Raw genomic sequence first — 7,497 nt, 5'->3', positions numbered from 1 at the left:
GAAGGCGGCGAGCTGAAGGCGGGGTGGCGCTGGCACGCCGGGAGCTGTAGTCCGGGAGCTGCACCGCCCCGGGCTCGCCGCGGCGGACGGATCGTGCAGTGCCCGCGGTGGGTCGGCGCGGTGACCCCGAGGTTTCCTTCCCCTCTCGTTTTGTTTTCTCCCCACTGTCTCACACGTGCCTGGGTTCCCCGAGGAGCTGCGCCGGAGGAGTGTAAATAGCCCCCAGCAGGGTTTAAAGGGGTGAAATTCGTAGCGAAACTCTTTCCTCCCACCGCCTGGAGTACGACCAAGCGGCTGCTCCCAGGCTTCCAGGTCTGGCAAGTGAATGGTTCACGGTGTCCGGCTGAGGAGAGAGCACTTGGCACCCAGATCTCATGTGCTACTCGCGGGTTTAAACGAAGTCTCGACAAGGAGAGTCACTGGTCACTGTCATTGCAGCCTTTGGGGTTTTTTATCATGACTGTAGCTTCAACCTATGGGTGAACAGCCATCATTTATATAGCTGAAAGAGACTGCAGGTCCGAAGTAGAGCCACACATCTGCCAAAAAATGGCAGATGCACTGTCACAAACTAGAGCTGTGGGAAGGGGAGGTGAACGGCAGACAGAGATGGTCAAAGAAACCACACGGTGAGGAAGTAACTTTGGCCAGTAGTGGCTCCAATGAGCTGCTGGCTCATGAGGTGCTACAAATAAATAGTGAGTTATTTTTCATTGGCTGATTTAGATAATATGCAAAAATATTTTTGTTGTAGCATAGCCAGTGCACAGGCGATTTCTCTTCTGAAGTAACAAGAGTTTTCGGCTGGATGTTTGGATCAAATGCTAATGGTTACTTCACCAGAGGAAGGATATGCACTGTTTTCCTTCAGTGGATATTACATGTTGATAACCACTAACAGACAGCTATAAGGTGCCTCATCCTTTGGTCCCCTGCTAAAGTTTTAGACAAATAATTTCAAGAGGGAGCCAAATTACACAATTGGATATCCATGTGCAAGTTTACCTTTGAAGTGCCATCATTTCACAAAACTGAGTCAGCAGGTCCAATTACTATGAAAATGAGGCATTGGTGAATTTTCTAACACCAGGAATGACCGAGGACCGCTCAGAGTTCAAGCATATTGCTGAAGTACTTTTGTTATACTAGACTGTACTATCTATATATTTCTGTAGGCATATACATGATTTAATTATTACTCTTTTATGCAGCTTAGTGATGATGAATGACTGAACACTGGCACAGTAACTCTCTTCCCTGTTCTCTTTCATGCTGTCACAACAATGTATTTTCGCTTGGTATTTTGAATAAAAGATTAATTTAAGAGATTGACAAAACAGACTTGACATCTATAGGAACAAAGTTTTGGAAAACCAAATGTCTTCAGACTGAAAAAATCCCGAATAATGAATATAACTAATACATATGAGGTAGAAACTTTTAAATTTCACAGTGCTATTCAGAGGAGCCAAGGAACTAGATCAGTGAGTCTGGCATCTAAGGGAACTTCCTCTAAGTGGCCGTATTTAGACTGGTAATGTGATAGAGGGAGCAATTAAAGGATATGAGGAAGGGAAAGACAAAACGCATATAAGATGTTTAAAATGCATAGTCTAGAAACAATGTGATCCCTATACCCTGAGGTGCTGCCTAACATATTTGGGATGATTTCTCATCCTTGAAATACAAGACAATTGGCAGACAAAAAAAGCACCTCTTTTAACCTTAATATGCACTCTTCAGGACTGGCTTGAGCACGAAACTCTGGAGTTTGCAGTGAGAACTAAAGAAAGTGAACTGTGGACAGTATCTGGAAAGGGATCTCAGATCCATAACTGAAATGCAGGAAGATAATATAGGCACTAGGGGTGGGTAATTCTAAAATCCCATAGCAGAAAGAGTAAAGATGGGGAAGCAACTACATTTACTGGATGCTGCTTCTGCTGTTCTTCCTTGATTAAGAAGCATACAGGAGGCTACAGTTGATTTGTATAAGAATAATAAATGCCTGTTTCTTTAGCTGCAAAAACAGATGAACCTGTACGTAAGCAAAGCCTTTGCAATGTTTCCTGTAAATAAAAAATTATTACAGCAGTACAAGTACAAACAAAGAGTGTGGGATTCACATTTCTTTTTCAAGCTGAGCTGTTGTTTTCTGAGACAACAACGCAGAAAAAAGATTCTGGAGATTTTTGTTATGTCCTTTCTCTTTTCCTTGGTTTTCCTAGGTATGCTTATAAATTATTTTAAATATTAACCGTAGTCAGTATTGCAGTTACTAAACTTGTATTAGTTAGAGGGAGATATGCAGGCTGCTTGGAATAAGCTGTAATTAATAGAAAGTAAAAATGCTGTTTCTGGTGGGGGAAAGGAATTTCATTCAAACTTAAGTATTTCTTAAATCTGCTACTGCTGAAATATTTACCCTTACACATCATCTTGTAAAGCAAGGTGATCAACAGGACCGTAGTTCCAATGCAGTTGTTGGCTGTTCAGTAGCAAGTATGACATCAGCCAGATAGTTTTAACCTGCTTTGTACTGAAGAAGTCCGTCTACTTCAAATGTTTTTCTTGCCATTACAGGTGGAGGAGATTTTGTCATTTGACTCATCTTTTGAGCGCTTTTCTTTAAATAATGGAAAATACATTTTTTTTTCCTTAGCTGAACATAAATAAAGCTTTAAACAGCTTTATGCACATATGTTCATTTTGTGGTCTACCTCATAATAATCTGTAAGATCATGTTCCTTTCATTCATAGTCACTTCCTCTTTCAACTTGCAACTCCTTGCCATCAGTGGTGTAACTACAGCAATTACTGTCTTGCATGTCATGCTGAAAATTGTCTCTTAATGTAAATGCTGGAAGTAGGTCAAGGAAACTACCAACTGTAGACCACGGCTAGGCCCAACAGCACAGTGACATCTTTCTGATGAGCATACAGCTGCTTAAGACACTACTGTTCGCTCCTTTTGGTGTGTGAATCCTTAGGTCTTTAAAGCAGATAAAACCTTCCATGAAAGCCAGTTGTATCCTGGGCTACATCCCAAGCAACGTGGGCAGCAGGTCGAGGGAGGGGATTTTGTACAGCCCGTCCCGACCACTGTCACGGGCGGGTCGCAGCTCAGCCTGGCCTGAGTGTCTGGCTGAGGGGGCCATGATGGCTGGCAGACGGGCCAGGCTCCGTGGCACCCACAGCCGAAGGCTTTCCAGAGGCTTTCCAGGGCCTCCAGCCGCCTCAGCACCGAGCGGCGGCGTTTGACCTCAACATGGCGGAGCTCAGGGCCGGGTGCCGGCTCCGCGAGGCCTGCCCGCACCAGCGATGGCGGCAGCGCGCATGCCCTTTCGCTCACCCCGCCCATCTACCCGCCGCCGCTCTATGGTCGCCCGCGTTACAGCCTGGGGGCGCTCTGGCACGGCCGCCTCTGTGGTGGCGCGGCGCGGTGCACGCCGGGCCGCTGGCGGAAGGGGCGGGTCACATGACCCCGCGCGGCGCGGCGGCAGCGGCTCGGCGCGGTGTGTTCGCGGCCTAGCGGGGCCTCAGCCGGCCCAGCGCCTCCCCCGCGCCATCACCCGCGCCATCACCCGCGCCATCCCGCGCCCCGCTCCGCGGCCAAGGGGTGAGAATCGAGGGGCTGCGGGGGGAAGAGGGAGGCAAGGGGGAGGGTACGCGGCGGTGGCGCCTCGGCCGCCCGCTGGGCGGAGGCACGGCCAGGGCCGGGCCGAGGCCACTGGGCCGCGGCGGGCGCTTGCTGGGGAGGTGGCTCGGAGCGGGCGAGCGGCCTCGGGGCGGTGCTCGTGAGGTCCGTTCGCTTCCTCTCCCGCTGGGGCGCCTGGAAGTCCATTCCGCCGACCCCGGCGGGAGGGACGGGAGCGGCCCCGCGGGAGGCGAGGGGAGCCGGTCGCATGCTCGGGGCGAGAACTTGCGCGAAGCTTTGCTGGCGCCCCACGCTGCTCCCCGGGCCGAGCCGCCTCGGACTGTGGGTGGGATTTTTACTTTTCCGTGTCGGGGAAAGCGATTACGCTAGGAAACGCGATGTATTGCGACAGGGAAGTTATTGTTCTTCGTGTGGATTGGGGTGGTCATCTTAAAACACGTGTTAGCAGGTCGTGCGTAGAAGAATCAGTGATTCATCCCTGTCAGTAGCCGTTGTGAGTGCACACTGCATGTTTTTCTCATGATGTCTTTTTCCGTTGTAGAAAAGGACTTTTGTCTGGCTGAAGGAGAGTTTTTTGTTTAAACACAGGGAATATCTTGAACACAACTAACTTTTTTTTTTTTTTTAGTGGCTCTTAAACGGCCTTACAGAAAGTGAAATCTCAAACGTTTTATATTTCCTTAGTCCATTCAGACTAAAATACACACACCCGGCATTTTAGTCTGTTTTTCTGTGTGTGGCAGGAAAGCATTGGTTCAGGTAATGCATCAGCATTTATGGAGAGGGCCCAGAGCAAATTAGATGGAAGAATAGGACAGTTTCTTACTTCCCCTCTAAAGGAGTGGCATTGTACAGAGTGCTTTGCGTTTCTCTGCATCTCTGCCTCCAAGTGCCCATTCACATAAGTGTTGTAATGCCACAGCCATGCTTCTGTTTTGGGAAGAGTCAATAAAGTTAGAATGGAGAGTCACTTATTTCACTAACCAGGGCTTTATATGGGTGCAGAGGTACAGAATTATGAATTAAATCAAATATTTTAAAGTTCTGATGACACACTTAACAGAGCCCTACTTAAAGGGGTTTTGGACTGAGGCTTTGGTTTGGATAAACACGTTGCTTTTTGTATTGCTTCATAATAACAGTGTGGGATGCAACTATTCCACAGCAGTTACTAAATGCTTTCTAGATCACCTCTGAAAAACAAGCTAGAGCAAATACTAGTCGTTTTGTTCAGAAATATATATATTTAGAAAATCTGTAATATTTTTTATCTCTCCCCCTGTTGGTTGTGTTTAACATTTAAACCTTGCTTAGCTTGCAGGCCATTTTGGAGAAAACTGTAGAGGTCTGAGAAAGTGGTCATTTTCACTGGGGAGACCAGTTGGCTTGGAATAGAAGCTTTTTCTTTTAGGGAGCTTTTTTGGATGACAAGAAGTAATACAAACAGCACCTTTGTTGGGTGACAAACTAGGAGGTTGTTCTTGGCTTAAATATCCACACATCATGTAGAGACCAATGCACAAGCCTGTGTGATAGTACTGACTTTAACAGACAGATTTGTTGCATATATTTTCTTCAGCCTGCACAGCTGTTTTGTGCAGCTTACTCTAGACTAAGGGTACAGACTTTTTGTGGTGCAAATGAACTGTTTTGGGAAAATATTGAAGGGAAATCAGATAAAATCAAATCAAACTACATCAGCCATACTGTTACTGTTCCTATGACACTTCACATATGTATTCTTAAAACACATGAAGTTTGTTTGTGCATTAAGACTTGAGGGGTTTTGCAGTAAGTTTTAACTTCGTTTAGTGTAACAGTAGTAAGTATTGTAACTGTTTGCTTCATGGGGATCTTCACTGTTTTAGAAATGGTTATGATGTTTTGCAGGTTTTTAAATAAAATGTCTGATATGTAAGCAGAGATACTAAGGATATTAATCCTGTGACACTGGTAGAATTATGACGCTGCCCTGAGTAGATGATGGAATTGTCAGTTTAAAACTCGTCACTTACCAGCAATTTTTATTACGCTTACATTCTACTTACGATATATCCCTTCACCCCTTTATTTAAAAAAATGGGGTTAGTAAAACAGAAGGTTAAAATAATACTATGGTTTAAAAAGAAATTACTGCATTAACAGACAGTACATTGCAGCCAGGATAGTACAATCTCAGTGCTTCTTATTGGGACTTTTAGGAGTCAGAGATGGTAAAGAACAGGGCAGCAATGTCTGGGTGGTGGTGACCCTTGTTTCGTAGTAGTTGTGAGTTCTGTGTCATCTAGGGGCTGGAATCAAGTGTCTAAGGCCATCTCTTTACATTTGCTTAGTTCTAAATCAGAGCCAGCGTGCTCCTGGTAGACAAAGCTCCATCCCAGCAGGGATCGCACCATGACAGGATTAATGAGTCTCAGTGGATTTTGCCAAACCTTAGAACCATACAGATGTCCCTGTACTCTCTCCAAGTTTCAGAAGATTGGTGCAGATGGCTCTGCATGTTGCTTGGTTCCACCAGGACTTAAGTCAGAAGTGCAGTGTAGAAAGCAGCTGAGCTCCTTCTGGGCCAAAGTTGAACCTGGAATATTATAGCCGTGTTTATGTAGCACTTGCCTTAGTTAGTAGCTCAGGCTGGTTTTGAGCTGGATCTGCATAAACTTAGATGTTTTGCCATCCATCATACAATTAATCTGCACCTTGGAGAAATGGCCCAAGGCTAATAAAGTGTGCACCTATGTTACTGTGTTAACTTGGATCAAGGGTGCACTCTTGAAGGAAGTCTCACAGTCGTCATCACTTGGGAAATTTATTTTATGTTGGTTTGCACTATTCCAGTGGATAAGCTGGATTCCTTTTGGATGAAAATATATTGAAAAATGCACTCATACCTACAAACTGGTATTCGGTTTAGTGGGGCGGACATGAGGGTCTCATTAGTTTTGTTTAATAGACTTGTTCCTATTGTATTGCTTGCTGGCACAGACCCAGTCTAAAATGACTGCACTTTGAGTCTGAGACCTGACATAAATGCATCATTTTAGGGGTTAAAGATGTCACTATTTCAGTATTTTGAGTGGCATCAGGCCAGCTGATCACTGCTTTTCTTTCTCCTGTATTTTTGTGACCACTGTAACATTCACAGAGATTAAACTTCTGCTTAAAGAGCTGGTGCTAGTTAAACTGCAGCTGTCAAGAATGCTGCTTACATTCACTTTAACTAGAGGTAATACTTCCACAAGTCAGCTGAGGCTTTGAAAATATGTCAGAACTGTTTACTTTCTTACTTAGACATTTGAATAAATTGGGGGAGTTGGAACATCACCATACGTATTACTGACACCACAGTAAATGTATCAGAAACCGATCACTGAGCTATACTGGCAGGATAGGAGGACAGTGTGCAGAGAAGTTCAAGGTGCTGTTCCTGAGATGACTACAAGTGTGTTCTACATAGATCCAGCTTAGCATCTCCTAACTTTTCATACCTAAACTTACATTTATAGTTGCTTAGAAATTTGATGCAGAGCCCCTTTTACTGTTGGAAGAGTATCTAGATTTCCAGTGTGTTCTCTAGCTCCTGACAGAAAAGAATGTGTTAGGCAGTTCCCTTCATTGTAGCATCTTGGATGCATCTTCCTCCCTTGTCCAGATCTCTCACTTCTCCAGTGAGCAGTTTCGTTTCTGGTATCTGTTGATCCTCACAGCTTTCATAATGGAACAGAATTAAACTTCTCTCTGCTGGTTTCACATCAGTAGTTACACAGAGTAGTGAGAAAGAGACCGAGGCCTTCCTTAGTTCTAGTTTTGATCTTAAATGCCACAGGCAGCAGAGTTGCTAG

General features: G+C 45.1%; 1 protein-coding gene across 2 annotated transcripts in view; it reads left to right on the top strand.

Moving 5' to 3' along the window:
• The first annotated feature begins 3,507 nt into the window (after positions 1-3,507).
• RBM25 (RNA binding motif protein 25) overlaps positions 3,508-7,497 on the top strand; it is a 33,570-nt gene continuing 29,580 nt past the window's right edge. The window contains exon 1 of one of the 2 annotated variants that reach the window (XM_069017489.1): positions 3,508-3,619. The gene's annotated coding sequence lies outside the window, so the exon portion shown is untranslated. The remainder of the gene's footprint in view (positions 3,620-7,497) is intronic. The other variant, XM_069017490.1, reaches the window with a different exon arrangement.

Source organism: Aphelocoma coerulescens, chromosome 5 (assembly GCF_041296385.1).
Source record: "Aphelocoma coerulescens isolate FSJ_1873_10779 chromosome 5, UR_Acoe_1.0, whole genome shotgun sequence".
Taxonomy (NCBI): Eukaryota; Metazoa; Chordata; class Aves; order Passeriformes; family Corvidae; genus Aphelocoma; species Aphelocoma coerulescens.
The sequence above is the reverse complement of the archived record's forward strand: the minus strand, read 5'-3'. Positions and strand labels throughout refer to the sequence as shown.